At 47.3% G+C, this 22,980-nt stretch overlaps 2 protein-coding genes across 8 annotated transcripts in view; one reads left to right on the plus strand and one right to left on the minus strand.

The window, feature by feature from the left end:
- ORMDL1 (ORMDL sphingolipid biosynthesis regulator 1) overlaps positions 1 to 17,628 on the minus strand; it is a 261,792-nt gene extending 244,164 nt beyond the window's left edge. For all 3 annotated transcript variants that reach the window (XM_040440516.1, XM_040440518.1, XM_040440517.1), the window contains exon 1: positions 17,461 to 17,628. The gene's annotated coding sequence lies outside the window, so the exon portion shown is untranslated. The remainder of the gene's footprint in view (positions 1 to 17,460) is intronic.
- Positions 17,629 to 17,679: 51 nt separating this feature from the next.
- Positions 17,680 to 22,980, plus strand: part of PMS1 (PMS1 homolog 1, mismatch repair system component) — a 581,602-nt gene continuing 576,301 nt past the window's right edge. For 3 of the 5 annotated variants that reach the window (XM_040439910.1, XM_040439915.1, XM_040439913.1), the window contains exon 1: positions 17,680 to 17,755. The gene's annotated coding sequence lies outside the window, so the exon portion shown is untranslated. The remainder of the gene's footprint in view (positions 17,756 to 22,980) is intronic. The other 2 variants (XM_040439911.1, XM_040439914.1) reach the window with 2 other exon arrangements.

Raw genomic sequence — 22,980 nt, forward strand, 5'->3', positions numbered from 1 at the left:
AAACGGTGGATTAATGGACAGGGCCTGGATCTCACTAACTCTTCGTGCTGAAGTGAGGGCTATCAGAATCACCAGTTTCAGAGTTAGATTTTTTATGGAGCTATCCTCGATAGGCTCAAATGGATGACAAGTTAAGGCTTTCAGAACTAAATTCAGATCCCAGGGAGGAAACCTAGGCCCCCTCACTGGAACAATCCTATCTACTGCCCTGAAAAATCTGGACTATCCAGGGATCCATGGCCAGACTTCTACCACTTAATCCCGAGAGGGCTGAAACTTGAACCTTTAGGGTGCTTTTCGCTAAACCTAAGGTTAATCCCTGTTGTAAAAATTCCAACACCTGTCTAGTGGAAATCCTTTCTGGCCAAACATTAATGTCGAGGCCTGCAAAGGATAAGAATTTTTTCCAAATTCTAGCATAAATCGTGTTGGTCACTTTTTTCCTGCTTTTCAGAATTGTGGAAACGAGAGCCTCTGAAAAACCTTCCTTGATTAAGTGTGCCCTTTCAATCTCCAAGCAGTGAGATGCAGGGACTCTACCTCCGGATGCATTACTGGGCCCTGCCTTAGGAGATTCGGGATCTCGGGGAGAACCCAAGGTTCCACTACTGACATGGACCTGAGGAGGGAGAACCATGCCCTCTTTGGCCAAAAGGGGGCGACCACTATCATGTCCGACCTCTCCTCTCTGATTTTCCTGAGCACTCTGGGAAGGAGCTGAAGAGGGGGAAAGGCATACCCTAGATGAAACTTCCATTCCAAAAGGAAGGCATCCACCCCAACCGGAGATTCGTAAGGGTTGAGAGAGCAAAATTTCTCCACCTGCCTGTTCTCTTTGGTGGCAAAGAGGTCTATCTCTGGGACCCCCCATAATCTTACAATTTTTGCAAATATCAAGGGATCTAGAGACCATTCTCCCTGTCTTAATCGGTGGCGACTCAGAAAGTCGGCCTGGACATTCTCCCTTCCTCTTATATGAAGAGCGGATATGTTTGTCACCTGACTTCTTATCTCCCAAAATATCAACTCTGTCTCCCTCATTAAAGATCGGGATCTCGTACCTCCCTGACGGTTCAGGTATGCCACTACCGTCCTGTTGTCTGACATGATCCTGACATGCTGGTGATGAATCTCTGGAAGGGCTGCTCTTAGGGCCAATAACACTGCTCTCAACTCCTTCCTGTTTGAAGAGAATAGTCTCTGTAACGGGGACCACCTTCCCTGCCTTAACTGATCTTGGAAGTGTGCCCCCCACCCCCATGGGCTGGCATCTGTCGTAATGACTACCGGATCTGGGTAATTCCATGGGATACCCTGATCTAAATTCTTTACCTCCAACCACCAGTTGAGGGAGATAAGAGTCCTCCTGCACAGATTCATCTGGGAGTCCAAGGTAATCTCCTTCCGTCCAGTTACCTCCAAAATATTCTCCTGCAACTGTCTTGAATGGAACTGTGCCCACTGGACCGCTGGTATACAAGCTGTCATCAAGCCTAGTAGAGACATGGCTTTCCGGACCGACATTCCCGGATTTTTCTGAGCTACCCGGGCCTCGTTCCGAATTTTCTCTATTTTCTCTACTGGAAGAAAGGTCCTCTGTCGCAGGGAATCTAGCTGTAATCCCAAAAAGGTCTGTACTGTGCTGGGTTCTAATCTGGATTTTTTCATATTGATCATCCACCCCAGATGCTCTAGAATCCGAATCACTCTCCGGACAGATTTCTGCCACTTCTCTCGTGATTCTGCTATTAAAAAATCGTCTAGATACGGCAGGAAAAGAATATCCTCCTTGCGGATAAATGAGGCCACTTCTGCCATTACCTTGGTGAAGGTTCTTGGTGCGCTTGATAGTCCGAAAGGCATAGCCTGGAACTGTAGATGTCTGGTCTTGCCGTTCCTGACTACCGCCACCCTCAGGAATTTCTGGAAGAAAGGATGCACCGGAATATGCAGATATGCATCTTTTAGGTCTAACACTGCCATGAAACACCCTTGGAAGACTAAATGAATTGCCGATTTTATGGTCTCCATTTTGAATTTTTTTATGACTAGGGATTTGTTTAATTGTCTTAAATTTATTATAGTCCGAAATGAACCGTCCGGTTTTTTCACCAAAAACAGAGTCGAGTAAAAACCTCTCCCCCACTCCATTTCTGGTACTGGTATCAACACCTTCTTGACTATTAATTGATCTACCTCTTCTGTCAATCTTTTGGATTCTCTGGTGACCACAAATCTTTGTGGGTAATGTCTCTTGAATTGCAGTCTTAAACCTTCCATCATAATATTTGTGACCCAAATGCCTGCTATATCTTTCCAGGCAGGAAGGAAGAATCTTAATCTCCCCCCTACCTGTAGTCTGGCGTCATTTTTTGGACATCTTATCCTTCTGGGAGGAGGAGTTCCCGAACATAAAGCCCCTACCTCCTGACCCCCTGGGTCTGGTGAACTGATCCCTGTCTCCTGACTGTCTTCTTCCCTGAAATTTTGATGCATTCCGAAAGGGACGCCTGTAGGGTCTAAATTGTGAAAAAGAGGATTCCTGTGGCATCCTCTTTTTCCTATCCGCTGCTTTCTCTAGGAGAGCATCCAGCTCTGGGCCAAACAGGAACTGGCCCTGACAGGGAATACTACATAAGCGCTGCTTAGAAGCCATGTCTCCTCCCCTCCAGTTCTTCAGCCATAAAGCTCTACGGCCTGAATTAGAGATGGAAGCAGACCTGGCCGATAAACGAACCGCCTCAACCGAGGCATCGGATAAAAAATCCGCCGCTTTCTGTAAGGTGGGTAAAGAAGCTAGAATTTGTTCCCTAGGACACTTGTCCCTTAGCTGTCCTTCTAGTCTTTCAAGCCAGATGGCTAATGACCTAGCTGTGACCGTTGCGGCTATGTTGGGCCTGAAGGAAGCCGCAGATGCCTCCCATGTATTTTTAAGGCAAGAGTCTATTTTTTTATCTAATGGATCCTTCAAAAACCCCATATTTTCGAATGGTAGGGAAGATCTTCTGGACACCTTGGATATTGCCACATCTAATTTGGGCGCTTTGTCCCAGGACGTAGTGGCGTCTTCCTCAAAAGGGTATTTTCTTTTAAATTTTTTACTTATAAACGCCTTTCTGTCAGGTTTTTTCCATTCCTTATCTATTAGGGCTGATATGCTTTTATGTAAGGGAAAACATCTCTTTTTCTTTTCCCGTAGTCCCTCAAAAACTGTATCGGCCATGGATATGTCCTCTCTGACGTCTTCCAATTCCAAAGTAGCTCTAATGGTCTTCTGGAGTTTTTCTGTATCCGTTACTGGAAACAGAAATTTTTTCTCTTTCTCGTCTTCTGATAAGGATGAATCCTCAGACTCTTCATCCTTATCCTCCTCACTATCATCTACTGACTCCACCTCTGAATCTACTCTTTCCGCTGCTTTTTTAGGTTTTTTTGATGTTTTAAGGGACTCCTTAACCTCCGATCTAATGAGTGCTCTAATACCCTTCATAAAATTCGGGGACTCTTCTGCCAGTGTTCTGTCAATACATTCCTGGCCTAATTTTTTAGAATAAGATGAGGACAAGGGGCATCTACATAGTGCGCATTCCTTATTCTTTCTCTTTGATGCGACCTTTTTAGGTGGTACCTAAGAAATGACAGCAGATACAAAGAACATCATCAGTATTTATATCAACCGTTGCCTCTTACCCCCTCAGAAGATCCTATACCGGCATCTGCTTTTCCGCGTCCACTTCTTCTGACCTCTTGTCCTCCTCCATAATATACCTAGAGGCATAGAGGTTTTTAGGAAAAATATGAAGCAGGGAACAGCACCTCTCCTTGGAGAGTTCCACATGTTCCCTGGGAGCTTTCTTGTGCCAGAAGTCACCAACCTGGTCCGGATGCAGAGTGTTTTCTGAAAGGAAAAATGACTAGCAGCCCAGCGTTAGGAGAAATCTCTGCAGGTTCAATGGTGCCTGCCAACACTGAGAACGCTGCACCGCCTGGTCTCCCCTTTTATTTCCGGTCACCTGACCGGAACTTGTATCTGGAACGCACGTCTCACCTCTGTGACGTCATTCCGCGACTTCCGGTTCCTGCTCCGGTGCGTTCCACTGCTCCTGCGTCGGCAGTCTGCAGCACACACGTGCGCACCCGGAACTATCGCCCTCTGGCGTGTTCCATGCGAGCCGCTCGTGCGGCCCCACGCGGTCTCACTCCTTTGAGGGACCGGTGTCCTCAGCCTCTGGAATGAAGAATCGGCCCCGGACCGACCTCCATCGTCCCTAAACAGACCCGGCACCCGGTCTCAGGCTGGTAAGACCCATGACTCTCTAGGCTTTCCTAGGACTTCCAAGCCATGGGCCTCCTAGAAATAAAAACTACAAGTCTCCTGCTCCAGGGACAGGAAACCTCACTGAGGTGGGAGAGTGGCTCCACCTTTTTTATGCTACAGGTTTCCTGTCCTTGGAGGCGGAGCCATCTCTCATGGTGCTGTCGTGGGGGAGGGGAAAAGAATACTGCATGGGACCAGGGTCCCTACTTGAGGAAGCAGACACTAAAAGGGCAATCATACCGTAGATAGGAGCACCAAAGGACTGATGAACAGAGTGCACAGGTTAAACCAGGGAATTACTATGCTCGTGACAAAGATCCTTGCAAAAATACAGCAAGGAGGGATGGAGTATGGTGTAGCCCAAAAAGTGTCCAGATGACCTATACATCGAATAAAGAGTGATACAAGGTTTCTGAAAAAGGAGGAGTCTTTATACTAGAAGATGCCCAGGTGAAACTCGATGGTCCTTTCAAGGACACCCGTTTTCCTGTAAGGTGGGAGTTAGGACCATGCTCCAAAGGCCTGGATGTGGACTTTGAGATATTTTGGAATTAAAACTCATAAGCCCAGGACCAGGCACAGGATGGATACATGCAGTCGAGAAGGTTCCACTAGTGAGTGGAGCGGGGAAATCTGAGCATGTAGGAAAGAAAATCATTGCAGCCCACGGTGAGGCAACTGCTGGACTGCCAAGTAAGGGAGTCCATGACAAATGGTCAAGAAAAAAACCACACATCACCATGTGATAACTTTTGCAATGAGCGTCTTTATCCAGATCTATCGAAGCAGCCTGAAGGAGACCTACAAAAGCAGAACCAGCCAGAAACACTGATTCTGCCCTGACTGTTTCAGAGGAGGGAAACAGGAGCAGGAACGTACCTGGATAGCATACTGATACTAAAAGGGGTCACTATCAAGTATAATACCTAGTAAAAGAGAATACTCTGCAACAGCACGATATAGAAAGAGATCAGGCTAAAAAACAAAAACAAAAAAAAAACCTGACAGCTGGTTCTAGCCTAGCTAGTAGAGATATTTAAAAATTCGTTCACGCTTGGTTTAGTGGTAAAAGGTGAATTGCGTTATGGATTCAGTTACTACAGACGATAACGCAATTCTATTCCGTCATAATAGAAGTCTATGGGCTGCAAAATGGATCAGTCCCGTTTCAGTTATGCAGGAGAGGACTCAGGAACAGCAGAGGACTCCCCTGCATAACGGAAACTGGACGGATCCGCTTTGCAGCCCATAGACTTCTATTATGATGGAATGAATAACGGAATGCCTCTAAAGGCATGCCGTTATGCATTCAGTCATAGAATTGCGTTATGGTCCGTGGTAACAGAATCCATAACGCAATTCACCTTTTACCAGTAAATGAAGTGTGAACGAATTTCATAACCTCATCATCTCTACTAGCTAGGATAACGCACGAGACAAGTAAAAAACATCCCATGCTAGCAGCAAACATAGCATCTACAGTGACTACCATGGTACGCATAATGTCATGGGCTAAAGCAGTGGTCTGATGACAAAGTATAGAACGCACCATTACTATGCACATGACACAAGACAGAGGGGAGGGTGAAATCCGTATGCAATAAGGGCACAGCCATGCCAAAGGGTCTGCCGTGAACCCAAGACTCCATCTATATCACGGAGTAAGCAACCAATGCAAAACCGTGACAGAGAAAGTGGTAGTCCCAACACCCTGCATATGTAAAGGAGAATGTGTGCCATCCAGCGGTCGTGTGAATGCACCCTAAAAGGTTTGGCCTATTACAAGAACATATCCCCTATCCCAGTGATGGCTAGCCTCCGGCACTCCAGCTGTGGTAAAACTACGACTCCCAGCATGCTACATTCATTTCTATGGAGTTCAGAGAACAGCACATCTTGGGAGTTTTACCACAACTGAAGTGCCGGAGGTTAGCCATCACAGCCGTATCCACATCGACTATGTTCCCAAGTTTGAAAAGCATGGCAGACAGGCATGTGCATCTACAGTTCCATTCACTTTATTGCTGGAGATAGCGGAGTCCACCTTTTTGCAGCAGCAATAGGTCTTCTGTTATAGACCTGCAATGATCATAAAAAGATGCCGCCTGCTGTGACTCCGTAAAAACCAGAGGGAGCCTCACTGAAAGTTTGAAGAGCACTGTTCTAAAGAGTCCTCACCTTCTACTTTTCACACATTCCATTCTTAAAGGGGCATGCCAGGGTTTTAATATTGATGAGCTATCATCAGGATAGGTCATCAATATCGGATTGGTGGGGGTCCGACACTCTGCATCCCCGAGGATTAGCTGGTTGAAGAGAAGTGCCATGCCAGCGCAGACTTCCATCTACATCGCAGCGGTGAGCAGGTGTAATTACAAGAAGCTGTCCCATTCAGCTCCTCCTATACACTTGAATGGGAAGAAGCTATGCCATAGAAGTGAATGGGTGGTTTGGAATTACACCTGCTCAACTCTGCAATGTCAAGGATAGGTCATCAATATTAATATCCCGGAAAACCCCTTTATGGTACAGCCACACAGCACAAATGGCCACGTTCCCCTGCAGCAGCCGATAACGTCAAGATCTCACAGCAAATTGGTGTGGCCATTATCGGCCCAGGTGGACATGGCTTGGTCTTGTGCGGCTCATCCCACAGCTTTCTTTCCCCCAACCTCTGCCATTATGCATCTGGACTACTAGAATAGGGGCCGCCTGTCTTGCAAAACCCATTTTTATATGCCCTGTGGTGAAAACCCCTATACTGTTAGTCTGTGTGTGATCCAAATGGAAACTAAAACCTTGTGTGTGTATAAAGAACAAAATGAACGTGTATTACTGGGTGTTGCAGTCTGTCAGAAGGTCCCCATGACCAAGTCTCCTCTCTTGTATTCCAGCAGATCAGCATTATCTACCAGATCCTCATGACCAATAGCCAAAAGTGAAAGTAGGAATGTGACTGGTTTGTATTAATAACATCTACTTTATTTTTATCCTGGTTTCCAGTGTCCTTATAACACCTCGGAAACACAAGCAAACATGACTTTATTCAGAACTGTGATTCCACAAAACAAACTGTACACATTATTAAAGGGGTTCTCTGGGCCAGCACCTACAAAAGTCTGTTTCAGCTAATCTGAGGACAAGACACTGAGCACGGATTCCACAATCCCAGCTGATCCCGTGACCGCCTGCAGGCTTTTCCTCTGAGGTAGCAATCGGATGTCCCTCCTTCTTCCTGGTCAGCTACATAATGTAGATGGAGCTGAAGAAAATAGGAATTGGACTTACCGGTAATCCAGTTTCCAGGGATTCCCTCCTGACAGCACCACAGGATGTTCCCCTTTAACCTTCTTGGGACAGGAAACAGATGTTAAAAGGTCCCTCCCACCTCCACCCACCAGTGTTTTTTCCAGATTACTACACCAGGATGGATGCAACCGTTTTATTAAAATCATCAGAAAATCTTATATGCAATATTTACATAGTAGTTAATAAGGGAGGGAACGTACGGGTGCCATCATGAGGGAATCCCTGGAAAGTGAATTACCGTTAAGTCTAATTTCTATTTTCCAGCTCTTCCCTCCTGACAGCACCACAGAGAAGGGGGGGAATCTAAGGATAACATATCCCGGATATTTATCATTAGGTAAAAATACAATTTCGTAGAATTAGGAATAAACTTGAGACAGAAACTTTTTGATTCTGCCTGAAAACTAAAATATTGACAGAATTTGTGAATCCAGTCATAACTGAAATGTCTCCATCTGCCTCCTTGATCAACAGTCTTACCTCTGTTTATAGACTTACATTTTTAATTAGAGGAAGAAAATCAACTTATTAGACATCGGCCATAAAAAGGATGCCCTTTACTTGTGAACCTATATGGTAGGTTTCACTGTGTAAAGCTACTCGCTTTAAAACCCAGATAAGATATTGTAACATCATCTAGAACCATTGCACCGAGTAAAAAAATTTACTGTAGACCCCCAATGCAGTTCATTATCGATAGTTTAATCATTCAAATTTGATAAACCGCTAACTCCGGAAAGTCTACAAGGTATATGTAAGAAAACCGAGCCCAGCTGACAGAACTGGCACACGGCAGCATGGACATCAATGACGAGGTAACCAAACCAATAACTTCATACCGGTGTAAGACAAGCTTGGGATTTTGTACCAGGATAGCAGAGGATGGTTTCAATCCATCAATCTCTGGGTTATGGGCCAAGCACACTTCCGCTGCGCCCCTCTGCTCGACGAAACCAGGCCAGCCGGGAACCCACCTGCCCGCATAACTTCAAGGTCAGAGGCAGTCTTAAAGGGAACCTGTCACCGGGATTTTGTGTATAGATCTGAGGACATGGGTTGCTAGATGGCCGCTAGCACATCCGCAATACCCAGTTCCCATAGCTCTGTGTGCTTTTATTGTGTAAAAAAAAAAAAAACGATTTGATACATATGCAAATTAACCTGAGATGAGTCAGAGCTTGAAAATATGACTCTTCTCTGGTCACACAAGTAAGATGTGACTCTTTTATGTTAATTTGCATATGTATCAAATTGGTTTTTTTACACACTAAAAGCACACAGAGCTATGGGGACTGGGTATTGCGGATGTGCTAGCGGCCATTTAGCAACCCATGTCCTCAGCTCTATACACAAAATCCCGGTGACAGGTTCCCTTTAAGGGTTTCACAAGATCTTTACATTGCACTAGCCAGAACACACAGGGACTGAGCAGTGGCAACAGGTTACAGGACCTGTGCAGCATACATAGCCACAGCTTATATTTGTGAGCCTGTAAGGGAGAATGTGGACAGAGGAATGCACTGTCTCTATTGCCGTTTTGTAGCTCCCTGGGATAGGGTACAGAGAGGGGAGTCTCCTTCCCGGAGGCGACAGATGCCCCTGAGGTTATGGGCATTAGGTGCAATGAAGGCAGGGTCCCTAATGTTCACGACGCCAGCACCCCAGGTACAAGTAGATAGAATAGCATAGAGAACAGTTTAGTTGGGCATAAGTTGACATTTACTGAAAATGTATTGTTCTGAGGTAGATCCCAATTTATTGCCATAGAAGGGATAGCTGTAATCCATACAATATGAAATCGCAGCAAGGGTGGAGCTACCTCCCATTGTAACAGATCTGGGTAGGAGCTCTAACTTCAGGCTGACCCATACTATCTCCAGGTGTAGAGTAGAATATACCCTTTGCAAATACATACAATTTCCGTTAATATTGTCCAAGGAGGAATGTGGCTCCCATACAGCATTGCGCAAAACTGTAGATCTTGTATAGACACTGTAGGCTACTCCAGTCACACTGGGTCCTTCCTGAGGTCTTCACCTTAGGACCCCTTTAGCTTTAACTTAACTTCCTGCCTCCTACCTTGTTAATTTTTTGTGTCAGGACCAGCAGGCCCTGCACGGAGGCAGCGAGTGACAGCAGGCCCTGCACGGAGGCAGCGAGTGACAGCAGGCCCTGCACGGAGGCAGCGAGTGACAGCAGGCCCTGCACGGAGGCAGCGAGTGACAGCAGGCCCTGCACGGAGGCAGCGAGTGACAGCAGGCCCTGCACGGAGGCAGCGAGTGACAGCAGGCCCTGCACGGAGGCAGCGAGTGACAGCAGGCCCTGCACGGAGGCAGCGAGTGACAGCAGGCCCTGCACGGAGGCAGCGAGTGACAGCAGGCCCTGCACGGAGGCAGCGAGTGACAGCAGGCCCTGCACGGAGGCAGCGAGTGACAGCAGGCCCTGCACGGAGGCAGCGAGTGACAGCAGGCCCTGCACGGAGGCAGCGAGTGACAGCAGGCCCTGCACGGAGGTAGTTGGCAAGCTGCCGCAGGCGGCGCGCAGAAGCCATGAGGTAAGTGCAGTCAGAAACTTAACTCCACCTTAGATCTCATTAAGTGATGCTGCTATCATCTGAGCATGCACAGAGACCATTTAGATCCACACACAGATTCTTAATTAAAGTAATTAGAACTGTTGAGGTAATCCAGCTGGTTAAACCCATGCATGGTTTACTTACCTGACAATTAGTTTGCATGGATTACACACCAATCTTGGAGTATGTGCTGCCAAAGCAAACACTAATATTGTCATGCAGCCTCTGCCAATACTTGCATACACAGCGTTGGTAAGATGACAAGGCGCTATCCCAGCTGCTAACTGTTTCAGGCGCACTGAGGCGCGATCCTGCTGAACTCCATTAAGGAACAGCAGATCTAAGCTCCATAACCCCATAGTGAGGTAACCACCAGGTGCATTACTCACTTCATGGGGATTAGGAGCAAGCCAGGGGACCTCCAGCTTAGAAGGTACTGGCACGGCCACTTATAGGGAAGGAAGGATGAACCCACCGATCGACCCAGGCCGTCAGAGAACCCACCTATTGGCTCCGACTCCACGTGGGTTCCAGGCTGCTAAGGGACCTCTTCCCAGAGAGGTGTTAGCAAGGCTATTTGACACCTGGAATGAGAGGCTGGTCTCTCTCCACCCCCACCCCCCCGGATCCATTGTGTAAAACAAACAAGAATAGGTCATGTTCTATTTTTTTTTCCGGGGCTACGTTAACGGACATACGGATGCGGATAGCACACGGTGTGCTGTCAGCATTTTTTGCGGACCCTTTGAAATTAATGGGTCCGCATCCTATCCGCAAAAAAAACTGAACGGACACGGAAACAAAATACGTTCGTGTGCATGAGGCCTAAGGGGTAGACCAAGATCATAAAAAATCTGATGTGCCTTGAATTATGTAAAATACAAAATAAATGGACACTTACTGTGATGGACAGTGGTTGTGAAACTACTGCGTCAACCAACTGGTTTGACTTTTGACTAATCCTAAGGGTGTTATCTTGGTAGTCACCTGGTATTCCTCCTTTAACAGCTATAGAGAGATCCGGCTTTGCTGCATGGGAGCCACCAGGCCACTACCTCTCTGAGTAGTCTTGGTGTTGTTGACTGCTGACCCAAAGATGCCAGAGACACCGGCCCGTAGCACTGAAGGATCGAGCAAAACCCGTGGTTGGAAACAAGCTGAGGTCCGGGCTGGAAGATTTTGAGTGAATCCGTGAAACAGTCCAATGCGTCAGGGCAGGCAGCACAGGGCCAGCACAGGGATCAAGCACTAGTCAGGACAGGCAGCAGAGGGTCAGATTTTGGGAATCAGGCAGAAGTCAGTACACAGGCAAATAAGCAGATTATAGAACCTTTGACGGATCTGGCAAGCTAGTGGACCTATTGCTCAGGCAGAGAATAAGACAAACAGCATGGCATATATATCAGAAGCTGATTTACATATTGGAAACAGCCTAAGGCCCCTTGCACAGTGGCGTCACAGATTTTGTCCGGATGCGCTGCGGGGAACCCACGCAAGTGCACACGCAATTTCAGTCAGTCAGTCTGCGATTGCGTTGTTCAGTTTTATCCACGCGAGTGCAAAGCATTTTAATGCGTTTTGCACGCGCGTGATAAAAAACTGAATGTGGTACCCAGACCCCTTCACTGAAGTTCGGGTTTGGTGTTCTGTAGATTCTATTAATTTTCCATTATAACATGGTTATAATGGAAAATAATAGCATTCTTTAATACGGAATGCTAAGTAAAATGTCCCTTGAGGGTTAAAAAAGAATGAAAAAAAATTACTCACCTCATCCACTTGATCACGCAGCTGTTATCATCTTCTTGCAGGACCTGCAAAAGGACCTGCGCTGATGTAACGTTGTGAGTGTGGTGATGTCAGCGCAGGTCCTGCTGAATGAAGATAGAAGGATCTTCATTCAGCAGGACCTGCGCTGAGGTCACCGTGCTCACCACGTTACGTCAGCGCAGGTCCTTTTGCAGGTCCTGTAAGAAGAAGAAAGAATATGATAATGGCTGCGCGATCAAGTGGATGAGGTGAGTAATTTATTTATTTATTATTTTTTAACCCTCAAAAGGACATTTTACTTAGTATTCTGTATTAAAGAATGCTATTATTTTCCATTATAACCATGTTACAATGGAAAATAATAAAGTGAATGGACCTCATCCCCATTTATACTCATCTCCTTAGCAACCATCCGTGAAAATCGCATTGTGATTTTCATGCAGCCCTATTAGTTTCTATGGGGCCTGCGTTGCGTGAAAAACGCAGAATATAGAACATGCTGTGATGTTCACGCAATGCAGAAGTGATGCGTGAAAAACAATGCTTAGCTACACAGCCCCATTGAAATGAACGGGTCCGGATTCAGTGCGGGTGGAATGTGTTCACGTCATGCATTGCACCCATGCAGAAAACTCGCCCGTGTAAAAGGGGCCTAACAGCTGCACATAGAATCAAGGGAAGGTTTAACCCTTGCAATACTGTAGAATGACGTGAGGTTCAATGAAGAATATCCCCAATAGACACACAGGAGACTGGTTCCCGGGCCTGCTGCTGAAGCTGCAATAGACACAGGGAGTCGCCATACCACTTACCTCTTTCTCCGGGACCATTCTCTGTGCCAATGGTTAGGTCCTCCAGCTGCTTGTTTAAAAGCTACAGTGGTGATACGCATGTATATGGCATGTGATCGCTGCAGTCAATCACTGTCCTCAATGGTACACACCATTTGGAGGCATGTCTGAGGTCATGGAGTAAAAAAGGAGAAAAAGCAATAACTGAAAATGGCAGGGTCTTGAAGGGTTTAAAGGGAGTCTGCCAGCAATTTTGACCATGCAAAACTGCAGACAACACTTAGTAGGGGTAGTGGAAAGCTGGAAAAGCATACCTTTTGCAGAGCTTTTCTTATCAGTAGAATATTCTGCCAGGCTCTGCTACTGTAAGTTCCCAGGAGGTGGGGCTTTACTGCTCTCCAGCTCCTCCTCTCTGCTCTGAGTGACAACTGTAACATCCAATCAGGAGGCCAGTAGAGCTGACACTCCGAGCAGAGAGGAGGGAGGGTTGTGAAGCGGCTCCATGCAGGGAGCAATTTTCTGTGAAACACTGTTTCCTATAATCCCACTGCTGCTACATGAAATAGCCAAGTTATACCAAAGAAACAAAAATATACTTTGACTGCACCTCAGCCACAACTAGGTTAAAAAAATCAGTATCCGATTGGTGGAAGTCCGACACCAGGTACCCCCACACAGCGCCATACATTGCACAGTGGATATGTTTGGTATCGCAGCCCAGCACCATTCACTTCAAAGGGGCTGAGTTGCGCCTAGGCCTTGTGAACTATGAATCACTCAGCCTAGGTAAAGCTGAGAGAGAAATCTTCTCAAACAGCTGATCGGCGGGGGTCCTAGGTGTCGGACCCCCACCAATCAGATACTGATGACCTATCCTGAGGACAGATCATAAGTGTAAAACTACCGGAAAACCCCTTTAACCATCTGCATGCTTCTCACACCCTCTAAGGCAGGCAAGGGGATAATTCTGGGTGTTCATATGAATGATGCCCTGGTTTGTCTGTAGAAGTAATGGTGGAGAGGGATAGAAGTTTGCTGGCAAGCGAGAGCAGAGTGGGAGGGAGACATACAGATACACAGACAAATTAATATCCACCCCAAACAGCGGCACTAATACAAGAGCTCAGCAGAAGAAAAGTTCATATTCAGACTACCCCTGAAAAGAAATGCTCTGCTAAAGGTATGTTTATCTCTATTTAGACTCCTTTTAAAATAAAGTTTTCATTATGGATTATACAGCTATTCTGATTTTCTGAGTAAGTACACCAGCCTCACGAGGTCCAAGAGATCAATTTAATAATGTATGCTGTTTGTAATGTGAAATCTGGTGACAGATGCTCTTTAACACAAGGTTCACCCTCTTCATGCCCTCTGTATCAGAAACCTGAAGTTGTGAAGCAGAGTTCAACGTTTTAGACGCCGGTCTTAACAAGGCCTTGCGCCGGCGGTGGATTCGCCAAAGTTAAGTAGAGGCGCCGGCCTCTATATAACTTCAGCAGATTAACCTCCCTTTCTAAATCTACTCCAGCACTATCTGCGCCAGAAATACGCCTAAGGCCGAATGCACACGGCCGTGGATTATACGAGTGTATTACTGTAGCGCACGGCGTCATAGCAACCAATGACGCCGTGCGCTCCTGCTGCCAGGCCCGGGATACCACGGACCGCTCACGTCCGTGTTCCACGGCCTAATATAGACGGATTTCTGTTAGTAAATAAACCCCATTATGTGATTATCAGTAATGTGCAGGCACTGAAGATCTGATATTAACCCGACCAGATAAGGCTACTTTCACACTTGCGGCAGAGAGATCCGGCAAGCAGTTCCGTCGCCGGAACTGCCTGCCGGATCAGGCAAAACGTATGCCAACTGATGGCATTAGTAAGACTGATCAGGATCCTGATCAGTCTTAAAAATGCCTGATCAGTCGAAAAAATGCATTGAAATGCCGGATCCGTCTTTCTGGTGTCATCCGGCAAAACGGATCCGGCATTTATTTTTTTCACCTTTTTCTCAGTCTGCGCATGCGCAGACCGGAAGGACGGATCCGGCACTAATACATTCCTATGGGGAAAAATGCCGGACCCGGCATTCAGGCAAGTCTTCATTTTTTTTAGCCGGAGATAAAACCGTAGCATGCTGCGGTTTTCTCTTTTGCCTGATCAGTCAAAACGACTGAACTGAAGACATCCTGATGCAAACTGAACGGATTACTCTCCATTCAGAATGCATGGGGATATGCCTGATCAGTTCTTTTCCGGTATAGAGCCCCTGTGACGGAACTCTATGCCGGAAAAGAACAACGCAAGTGTGAAAGTACCATAATGCACACAGGTTTTCTTTAACAATCGGGCAGGCCCACCAGCAGTAGCTCACATGACTTGGGAAAACGCAGCATGTCCCGCTTTTAACTGTATCTGGATCCTGGGTACCCCGATACAGTTGAATACAATAGTGAAGCATGGAGCAGTGAGCCCCATGTTCCATCAATCCCCTGCCTGTGCACCCCCAGCAGCAGGCGAGATGAAGTGATGTTGTTGCGCCTGCTGTGCTGAGCGGGGAGAATGTGCTCCATTCATTGCGGGAGCAGGGCTAGACGAAAAGTTTTTTTTTTTTTTTATCACATTAAAATTATCAGGGCTCCACTACTATGCCACTAAGGGGGAGGGGGAAGGGGCAGCATTTCTGTGATGAGCATTAAGGGGGAAATCTATTACAAGGAGCAACTAAAGGGACAACAGCACAGTTAGGGGAGCACTTAGGGGGGTATAACTACTGTCAGGGGGTATAACTACTGTGAGAGGGCACTAAGGGGCAAAACTACAGTGAGGGGGGATAACTACTGTTATGGGGCACTAAGGGGGCATATCTACTGTGATGGGAGCACTCAGGAGGCATAACTACTGTCAGGGGGTATAACTACTGTGAGAGGGCACTAAGGGGGCAAAACTACAGTGATGGGAGCACTCAGGAGGCAAAACTACTGTGAGGGGGTATAACTACTGTGAGAGGGCACTAAGGGGGCAAAACTACAGTGAGGGGGCTCTAACTTAGGGGACACAAGTACTGTGAGGGGGCTCTAAGGGGACACAAGTACTGTGAGGGGGCACTAAGGGGACACAAGTACTGTGAGGGGGCACTAAGGGGACACAAGTACTGTGAGGGGGCACTAAGGGGACACAAGTACTGTGAGGGGGCAATAAGGGGACACAAGTACTGTGAGGGGGCACTAAGGGGACACAAGTACTGTGAGGGGGCACTAAGGGGACACAAGTACTGTGAGGGGGCACTAAGGGGACACAAGTACTGTGAGGGGGCACTAAGGGGACACAAGTACTGTGAGGGGGCACTAAGGGGACACAACTACTGTGAGGGGGCACTAAGGGGACACAACTACTGTGAGGGGGCACTAAGGGGACACAACTACTGTGAGGGGGCACTAAGGGGACACAACTACTGTGAGGGGGCACTAAGGGGACACAACTACTGTGAGGGGGCACTAAGGGGACACAACTACTGTGAGGGGGCACTAAGGGGACACAACTACTGTGAGGGGGCACTAAGAGGACACAACTACTGTGAGGGGGCACTAAGGGGACACAACTACTGTGAGGGGGCACTAAGGGGACACAACTACTGTGAGGGGGCACTAAGGGGACACAACTACTGTGAGGGGGCACTAAGGGGACACAACTACTGTGAGGGGGCACTAAGGGGACACAACTACTGTGAGGGGGCACTAAGGGGACACAACTACTGTGAGGGGGCACTAAGGGGACACAACTACTGTGAGGGGGCACTAAGGGGACACAACTACTGTGAGGGGGCACTAAGGGGACACAACTACTGTGAGGGGGCACTAAGGGGACACAACTACTGTGAGGGGGCACTAAGGGGACACAACTACTGTGAGGGGGCACTAAGGGGACACAACTACTGTGAGGGGGCACTAAGAGGACACAACTACTGTGAGGGGGCACTAAGGGGACACAACTACTGTGAGGGGGCACTAAGGGGACACAACTACTGTGAGGGGGCACTAAGAGGACACAACTACTGTGAGGGGGCACTAAGGGGACACAACTACTGTGAGGGGGCACTAAGGGGACACAACTACTGTGAGGGGGCACTAAGGAGGCATAACTACTGTGAGGGGGCACTAAGGAGGCATAACTACTGTGAGGGGGCACTAAGGAGGCATAACTACTGTGAGGGGGCACTAAGGAGGCATAACTACTGTGAGGGGGCATAACTACTGTGAGGGGGCACTAAGGGGGCATAACTATTGTAAGGAGGCACTAAGGGGTCATAAGTACTGTGAGGGGGCACAATTACAGCGGGGGCACCATATGGCATAATTACTGTGAGGAGCACTGGGGGGCAGGGGAGTTGGCACTGATGACAGGTCTTGACTGGGCCCACCTATGTGGTAAACGGTCCAGAACGCAGTGCTGCGCACTATTCCCAGGCTGGGGCTATGGACTATGCTCCACATCTCTGTAAACAAGCACGCCATCTGTTTACATGCTGGAATGGATTGCCTCCCGGACACCAGTTGACTACGCAGTGACATCGACCGACGGCATCCCCCTTCCATCACCCGCGGAATTTAACCTCTCAGCCTCCACGGCAGTCAGCCATGTACCTTTGGCCATTTTGTTAGCTGATCGGTTCCACGCATTGTCTATTGCCTCACCGATTAGAATCTGCGTACGATCCTGCCACCAGCGGCGATCAGCTCTGTTGCCGCTCTGAACCCTGCAGTAGCGGAGCTGGAATCGGACGATCTTTCACAAAGGTTCTAGAACACTGGGCATTATCCCAATGCAACGCACAGAAGTGAAGAAGCGACGTGTCTGATTGACGCAAGGTTCAACCACTGAGGCTGTGAGGACGTCCCTGTGACGTCATAGGGGCGGGTCTTCCTCCCAGAGGACAGTAAGTGGACGGAAGGGATCCTGGCAAGGTGCTCGGTGAAGACGTTGCTGCAGGTAGAGGTTTTTACTCTAACGTACTGCTCTGTGGTTTCAGGACCTTAGGGAAGAAGTATCGGCAGCTGCTTGCTTCTATTCTCAGTAGAAGCCTGCAAGCCCATGTCATATTCATAAGCATGCATTGCTGACTACCTGAGTGCTGCCCTAAAAGGTCATCAGTATCTGATGGGAGTCCAACATGGCCTATGCGCATCTCAGTCCCATTCAAGTCAACGTGTTTGGCTGGGACACAATCTACAGTGCTATGCTTAGTACACTGTGAGGGGGCCGCAGGCTCTTCAGACAGCCCCCACCAAACAGATCCTGATAATTAGGGATGAGCAAATCGCCTTCGGATTAAACAAACTATTTCCCAAACTCGGGTTCGGTTCCAAGGTACCGATTGAAAGCGAACCTGAGTTCGGGAAATGTTTTTTTTTACAGTAGAAATTGATTTATTAAGTTAGACTTTCGTAAGACTTTGCAAGTTAAATACTTCGGCTCATAGGAGCCAATACATTCTAATACTGTACGGATCGCTTTCTCCCTACAGTACTCAAACAAAGTTTTATGCAAATCGACTTTGGATGTTTCATCCGAAGTCAATTTGCTCACCCCTATTGATAATCTACCATGAGTATTGGTCATCAATATTAAACTCTTGGAAAACACCCTTAAAGCTCATTTCTGAGAAGCGGGTCCACTGCAGAAAGCATGCTCCAGGTGGAAGCGTGATTTCCTGTTATGGATGCTGCTCCTTTCACAGGGCCGCCTGGCATTATAATGATTTGTAATGCAATGTGTCTCTATGACTTTATATACTGCTGTCTCAACATTTGTGATATATCATTACTAGGATGCTACATATGTCAGATCTGAGTGGGTCTTACCTCTTGGACCAGCTCCTATCTCCAGGACAGGGCCTCCGAACTAAAGGGCAGGGAGAGCAGCTGGCGAGTGCGGCCACCCTCCATTCACTGCTGTGGTAGCTCCAAAAATAGCTGAGCACTCCAGGTTCTTGTATTCACTACCTAGTACTCATTGAGCGCTATGCTTCCTGAAAAGCCGGGTGACCTGACCTGCCGTGGTGTTTTTGCAGCGACTCCAAAAGATGTTGCTGCAGACTAGTTACATGTACCACTGTCATAAGAAGGTGGGTGGTTGTTAAAGGGGCATTCCAGTTATGTAAAGTTATCCCCTATCCATAGGATAGGAGATAATTATTAGATTGGTGGGGGCCCTACTGCTGGGCCCCCCGCCCATTATGAGAATGGGGACCCCAAATGCTTTCCAGTAATCATGCCTGTGCGGATGTATAGCAGAATTTAGGAGCTTAGTCAGAATAGCAATCAGTTCATGGTCACCTCTCGAACCAATGCTCTCCTCCCTCTATTGTTTACGCAAGCGCTATGTAACAGCAGAGTTTGAAGTCCAGAGGGCAGCAGCTCCTCACTTTAAGTAACCATGCCTCCTTTCCCTGCCCCCTTCGCTTTTGATTGACAGCCAATAGCTTTCGGCTGTTCAGCAAAGCCGGCCGAGTGTGAGTGTGCGTCAGACGTTCACGTGTGCGGCTGTCAGAGGTGAAGGGGCAGGCAAAGGGGGTGTGGTTATCTTGACTTAAAGCGAGGAGCCGCTGCCCCCTTGACTTCAAACTCTGCTGTTACATAGCGAGTGCAGGGGATTAAAGTTTGTTTTTCAAGATTTTGGTGCATCTGGCCGGAGGAAGAAAAGGATCTTTAGGAACATACTGCTGGCTACTTTAACCCCTTTCCGACCTTTGACGTACTGTTGCCACTGAGTTCCCGCAATTTGACGTGATAGTACGTCATAGTGATCGCACGGGCACTGGAGTGGTGCGCGCGATCACTGCAGGGGCCCAGCAGTCCGTGGTAGCCGTGCCCCTGCTGTATCCGCCAGCATCGCTGTAAAAGCCGATGCCGACGGATTAATCCCTTCTGTGCCGCTGACCGCGACATAGAAGAGGTTTGTGTCAGGTGAACGATCGCATCGAGTCCCCGCACTGCTGTGGCTGGGACCCGATGCGACACAAGGCAGTCCGATGCCGTGCAGAGGCTGCCCAATGCCTTGCATGGCTTCGGGAACTGCCTTCTCCGGGTGCCGAGGATATCCAGCCTCAGGCCTGTCTCCTACGCAACCTGTTAGGCCTCTTTCACACGGGCGTTGTAGAAAAATGTGCGGGTGCGTTGCGGGAACACCTGCGATTTTTCCGCGCGAGTGCAAAACATTGTAATGCGTTTTGCACTCGCGTGAGAAAAATCGCGCGTGTTTGGTACCCAAACCCGAACTTCTTCACAGAAGTTCGGGCTTGGGATCGGTGTTCTGTAAATAGTATTATTTGCCCTTATAACATGGTTATAAGGGAAAATAATAGCATTCTGAATACAGAATGCTAAGTAAAACAGGGCTGGAGGGGTTAAAAAAAAATAAAAAATCATTTAACTCATCTTAATCCACTTGCTCGCGATGCCCGGCATCTCCGTCTGACTCTTTTACTGTATAGGACCTGTGGAGAGCATTAACTATAGTTTAAGGACCTGGGATGACGTCACTCTGGTCATCACATGGTACGTCACATGATCTTTTACCATGGTGAATCACCATGGTAAAAGATCATGTGACGTACCATGTGATGACCGGAGTGACGTCATCCCAGGTCCTTAAACTATAGGTAATGCTCTCCACAGGTCCTATACAGTAAAAGAGTCAGACGGAGATGCCGGGCATCGCGGGCAAGTGGATTAAGGTGAGTTAAATGATTTTTTTTTTTTTTTTAACCCCTCCAGCCCTGTTTTACTTAGCATTCTGTATTCAGAATGCTATTATTTTCCCTTATAACCATGTTATAAGGGAAAATAATAAGGTTCGGGTCTCCATCCCGATCGTCTCCTAGCAACCGTGCGTGAAAATCGCACCGCATCCGCACTTGCTTGCGCATGCTTGCGATTTTCACGCAACCCCATTCATTTCTATGGGGCCTGCGTTACGTGAAAAACGCACAAAGAGGAGCATGCTGCAATTTTCACGCAACGCAAAAGTGATGCGTGAAAATCACCGCTCGTGTGCACAGCCCCATAGAAATGAATGGGTCAATATTCAGTGCGGGTGCAATGCGTTCACCTCCCGCATCGCATCCGCGCGGAATACTCGCTCGTGTGAAAGGGGCCTTAGTGTATGTCTCAGTGTCATACACTAACAGGCAATGCATTACAATACACATATTAGGTATCGCCGCGTCCGTAATTACCGGCTCTATAAATATATCACATGATCCACCCTGTCCGATAAACAGGATAAAAAATAAAAACTGTGTAAAAAAAAAAGGCCATTTTTGTCACCTTACATCACAAAAAGTGCAACACCAAGCGATCAAAAAGGCGTATGCCCCCCAAAATGGTATCAATAAAACCGTCACCTCATCCCGCAAAAACTGAGCCCCTACCTAAGACAATCGCCCAAAAAATAAAAAAAACTATAGCTCTCAGAACATGGAGACACTAAAACATAATTTTTTTTGTTTCAAAACTGCTATTATTGTGCTAAAGTGAAATACATAAAAAAAAGATACATATTAGGTATCACCACGTCCGTAACAAACAGCTCTATAAAAATATTACATGACCTAACCACTTAGGTGAACACCGTAAAAAAAAAAAGGAATTTGTCACATTACATCACAAAAATTGCAACAGCAAGTGATCAAAAAGGCGTATGCCCCCCAAAAAATACTAATCAGACAGTCACCTCATCCCGCAAAAAATGAGACCCTACCTAAGAGAATTGGTCAAAATATAAAAAAGCTATGGCTCTCAGACTGAGACACTAAAATATCATTATTTCATTTTCAAAAATGCTATTATTGTGTAAAACTTAAATAAATAAGAAAAAGTAGACATATTGGGTATTGCCCCATTCGTAACGATCTGCTCTATAAAAAAGTCATATGACCTAATCCCTCAGGTAAACGCTGTAAAAATAAAAAATTAAAATGGTGCCAAAACATCCATTTTTTTTTTTTTGTTACCTTGCCTCACAAAAAACGTAATATAGAGGAATAAAAAATCATATTTACCCCAAATTAGTACCAATAAAACTGGCACCTTATCCCGTAGTTTCCAAAATGTGGTCACTTTTTTGAGTTTCTACTGTAGAGGTGCATCAGGGGGGCTTTGAATGGGACATGGCATCTAAAAACCAGTTCAGCTAAATTTGCCTTCCAAAAAACATATGGCGTTCCTTTCCTTCTGCGCTCTGCCATGTGCCCGTACAGCAGTTTACGATCATATGTGGGGTGTTTCTGTAAATCGCAGAATCAGGGTAATAAATATTGAGTTTTATTTGGCTGTTAAAGAGGACCTTTCACTAGAATAAAAAAATCTAAACTAAGCATACAGACATGGAGAGCGGCGCCCAGGGATCTCCCTGCACTTACTATTATCTCTGGGCCCCGCTCCGTTCTCCCGGTATAGGCTCCGGTATCTTCATATGTTCGGCTCAACTGGGTGGAGCCTGCCGGCGTCTCCTTCTCCCAGGCTGTAGCGCTGGCCAATCACAGTGCTCAGCTCATAGCCTGAGAGGCTTTTTTTTCTCTCAGGCTATGAGCTGAGCGCTGCGATTGGCCAGCGCTACAGCCTGGGAGAATGAGACGCCGGCAGGTTCCCCTGGGTGGAGCCTAACTATGAAGATACCGGAGGCTATACCGGGAGAACGGAGCGGCGCACCCAGGTATAATAGTAAGTGCAGAGAGATCCCTGGGCGCCGCTCTACATGTCTGTATACTTAGTTTAGATGTTTTATTCTAGTGAAAGGTCCTCTTTAACCACCTCCGGACCGCTGTACGCACAGACGCGTCCTGGAGGTGGTTAATTCATTCCGCCTGGACGCATATACGCGTCATCACGCGAGACGCGAGATTTCCTGTCAACGCGCGCACACAGGCGCGCGCGCGCTCACAGAAACGGAAGGTAAGAGAGTTGATCTCCAGCCTGCCAGCGGCGATCGTTCGCTGGCAGGCTGGAGATGTGTTTTTTTTTAACCCCTAACAGGTATATTAGACGCTGTTTTGATAACAGCGTCTAATATACCTGCTACCTGGTCCTCTGGTGGTCCCCTTTGTTTGGATCGACCACCAGAGGACACAGGTAGCTCAGTAAAGTAGCACCAAGCACCACTACACTACACTACACCCCCCCGTCACTTATTAACCCCTTATTAGGCCCCTGATC

This window comes from Bufo bufo, chromosome 7 (assembly GCF_905171765.1).
Source record: "Bufo bufo chromosome 7, aBufBuf1.1, whole genome shotgun sequence".
Lineage (NCBI taxonomy): Eukaryota > Metazoa > Chordata > Amphibia > Anura > Bufonidae > Bufo > Bufo bufo.